Source organism: Hibiscus syriacus, unplaced genomic scaffold (assembly GCF_006381635.1).
Source record: "Hibiscus syriacus cultivar Baekdansim isolate YM2019G1 unplaced genomic scaffold, ASM638163v2 tig00112253_pilon, whole genome shotgun sequence".
NCBI lineage: Eukaryota > Viridiplantae > Streptophyta > Magnoliopsida > Malvales > Malvaceae > Hibiscus > Hibiscus syriacus.
The window spans coordinates 356,283-360,477 of NW_024063283.1; the positions used below are offsets into that span (position 1 = coordinate 356,283).

General features: G+C 39.4%; 1 pseudogene; it reads left to right on the forward strand.

The window, feature by feature from the left end:
* The first annotated feature begins 243 nt into the window (after positions 1–243).
* LOC120176734 lies at positions 244–3,834 on the forward strand (annotated as a pseudogene).
* The last annotated feature ends 361 nt before the right edge of the window (positions 3,835–4,195 follow it).

A 4,195-nucleotide genomic window follows, 5' to 3' on the forward strand; every position in this document is an offset into this window, starting at 1 on the left:
TTTAAAATTTTTAATATTTATAAAAGTTTTTAAAAACAATTAAGTGGATTTTTTAAACCCCATTAAATAGTATTAAATCTGTAAAAGAGGAGTCTACTACTAAGAGTCTAAGAGCTAGTAGGAGGCATAAATGAAATGAAAAACTAAAAAAATCAATCTCGACATGGTTTTCATGTAAACTAAAGAAACTCCCAAATATAAAGCTGAAGCTCTTGCTCTTGCTCTGCTCAAATACACTAAATGATGGCGAGAGAAATGGAGAGAGAGTCGGTGTGGAGGGAAGAAGAGATGGAGCGGGAGAGTAGTCATTACAGTTCATTCAAAGGGGTTCTTCCTTCCCTCGGTAACCGAAGTAATTGTCGAGTCAAGCTCAGGAGATTCACTGTTTCTCCTCAGGATCGTCGTTACATGTAATCAAACAAAAACCTTTCTTCTTCGTTTATTGTTTTCAAGCTCTGGGTTCTTTCGTTTTCCATTTTTGTAGTGACCGAAACTTATTCAAAGTAAACGTGTTATTGCAGGGTATGGCAGAACTTTCTGGTTATTCTGGTTGTCTATACCGCTTGGGTTTCACCATTCGAGTTCGGGTTCCTTCATAAACCGTATCCAGTACTCTCTATCACCGATAACGTCGTCAATGGATTCTTTGCCCTGGATATTGTTCTCACCTTCTTTGTCGCATACATGGATAAAGCTACCTATTTATTCATCGATGACTGGAAGAAGATTGCCTGGAAGTATTGCAGATCCTGGTTGGCTTTCGACATTATATCTACCATCCCCTCCGAACTTGCTCAGAAGATTTCCCCTAAGCCATTAAGCTCGTATGGCATATTCAACATGCTTCGCCTTTGGCGTCTCCGCCGAGTTAGTGCCTTGTTACAAGGTACAACAACACTATTTTCCCTTCATCACCATGCTTTCTAGCTTACGTAGTGGTGGAAATATTTATACTTACTGTTGCTTTGAACAGATTGGAGAAAGACAAGAACTACAGCTACTTTCGGGTTCGGTATTCCAACTTATTTGTGTGAGTATAACAAGAAACAAAATGAACAACTTTATCTGATAATCTATTGTTAGTAATGCAGCAGCATTGATGAAATTTTGAATGGTTTTTCTTTTGTAGGTTACGCTTTTTGTTGTTCATAATGCTGGATGCTTCATTTACCTTTTAGCTGCGAAATTTCACGATCACGGAAGAACATGGATTGGAGTAGTTTTGAGAGCCGATTTCAAAGAAAAACAGACTTTGTTGAGTCGATATGTGACATCAATTTACTGAGCTATCACTACATTTACTACTGTTGGCTATGGGGATATTCATCCTGTGAATACAGGGGAGATGGCGTTTGATGTTTTCTACATGCTCATCAATGTCGGATTGTTTGCGTATTTGATCGGGAACATGACCAACCTGGTTGTCCATTCAGCCACCCGAACTAGACTGTTTGTGAGTAAATTTCTTGTTTAACTTTTATTTTGGATGGTATTTATCTGTGCTAATCTTTTATTGTTTCATGTTTGACTCTTTAGAGGGAAACCCTTCGAGCCGCTTCAAGTTTTGCCCTTCGGAACCAATTGCCTCGTCGCCTACAAGATCAGATGCTTGAGCATTTATATCTGAAGTACAGGACAGATTCGGAAGCATTGCAGCAGCAAGAGACCCTCAATTCCCTTCCTAAAGCCATCCGATCAAGCATTTCGAATTATCTTTTCAACTCCGTTATTGAGAACGTCTACTTGTTTCACGGTGTCTCTAATGACTTGCTTTTTCAGCTGGTAATTACACTAGAAACATGCCATGCTTTTGTTGTAAACTCTCTTCTATTGTTTATGTAGAACGCTTTATATCTCTCTGAATAAATGTCTCAAGGCACCCGAGATGAAAGCCGAATATTTTCCTCCGAAAGAAGATGTCATCCTGCAGAACGAAGCTCCCACGGATTTCTACATCCTTGTCACTGGTGCTGTGGTAAAAAAACCATTACTTCTTATTTTGATTCTGCGTTGCATGATTCATGCCATAGTTTATGTATGATATCTGATTTAAGTTCAACACTCTTGAAATGGTCGCTAACGTTTTGCATTGTTTCTCAGGATCTATTGGTTCCCAAAAACGGAGTTGAACAGGTAAGCTGTGTCGATCAAGTACTAGCCTTGTCGATCAATAGTCATGAGCCTAATGTAGTTGAACGTCACCCGGTTTTCAGGTTGTCAGAGAGGCAAAAGCTGGTGACATTTTTGGTGAAATAGGTGTGCTTTGCTATAGGCCGCAGCTCTTTACCGTACGTACAAAACGCATGTGCCAACTACTGCGGCTAGACCGTGCTACATTCCAAAATATCATTCAGGTCAATGTTGGAGATGGGACTATAATCATGAACAATCTCCTCCAGGTATATATGTTGCTCGATGACAGTTTATGTCATTAATTATCTTAAGTTGTTTGCATTTTAATATGCTGGATTCTTTCTTGGTGCAGCACTTGAAAGACATGTATGACCCGATTATGGAAGGCATTTTAACGGAGACGGAGAACATGCTAGCTCGAGGGAGAATGGACCTACCTCTCACCTTTGCTTTGCCGCGCTAAGAGGAGATGACTTGTTGTTGCATCAGCTATTGAAAAGAGGGCTCGATCCTAATGAGTCAGACAACAATGGAAGAACAGCTCTGGTTTGTGAAATTGTTTTCTATTTGATATGATCAAGACCCTAAGTTCTTAGGCCACTGATGCTAATCTTTAACTTTTTTATGTTTGTTTTGTGCAAAATTAGCATATAGCTGCATCCAAAGGAAGTGAGAACTGCATTCTTCTCTTGCTGTATTATGGTGCAGATCCAAACTTTAAAGGTAGTCACTGGTCTTGAATTTTTCACGAAGCATCCGTGTATGAGACTTGGATATCTGGTTTATGCTCATCCTCGAATCCGAATAACATATTCAAGTAATTTGTAAAGATTCAGAAGGAATTGTACCACTGTGGGAGGCAATGCTGGGTGGCCATCATAAAGTAGCCAAACTACTTAATGAAAATGGTGCCAACATCAGCGTTGGAGATGTCGGTCACTATGCCTGCACTGCCGTCGAGCAGAATAACTTAAGCTTGCTCAAGAAAATCATTCTTTATGGCGGTGATGTCACGTGCCTGAGCCACACCGGTTATACCGCTCTTCATGCTGCAGTCTGTGAAGGTAACCTTGAAATTGTCAAGTTCCTTGTCGAGCAAGGCGCCGACATTGATAAACCTGATTTTCATCTCTGGACACCGAGGGTTCTAGCCGAGCAACAAGGACATGAAGAAATATTGGCATTCTTCGAATCGAGTAAAGAGATGAAAACCAATCAATCTAAGTCCATCCCAGAGAAGCCGAAGATGTTATCCCTCGGGAGGTATTCAAGTGAGCCAGTCATCCGTCCAGCAGCAGCAGGACCGGACAGTAACGATGGATCATTGAGTCAATCCCGTCGGAGACATCGGACTAATAACTTCCAGAAGTCGTTATTCGGGATGATGTCAGCTGCACTACATAGGGAGAATGATTTACTGCGTTCAGTTCATCAATCTAAGAGCCTGAATAACTCGATCATTACTTCTACAAGAGTCGTAATTAGTTGCCCTGAAGCGGGACAAATAACTGGAAAGCTTGTTCTTCTTCCGGAGAGCTTTGAGGAGTTGCTTGACATTGGAGCTAAGAAATTTGGGATCTCTTCTGCCAAAGTGGTGAACAGAGATAGAGTTGAAATTGATGACATTGATGTGATGAGAGATGGTGATCATCTTGTTTTTGTCAGCAATGATCAATAACACGTTAAAACCTATGTTACTTGGATTGTCAACCTTCCTATATATGCAGTTTACGTGGAGGGATATTTTATGCTGATCTCATGCTTTTTAAAATACGCAACGGAAAATATTTATTTTGATAATTAATCTAGAAATGTTATTTTAATATGCTAAACTGTAATATGAGAAAATGGAAAAATTATTTTTCATATCCACACTTCACATAAACTTACAATCTGTTTACATATATATATATATATATAAACATTCAATCTAACCACCTAACTAACTCAAAATTGTTTCTAACTAATTAGTAACAAAAAACTAATTACAAACTCAACACTCCCCCTCAAGTTAGATGTTGAAAAACATTTTCAACTCCTAACTTGGATAGCAGATAACTAT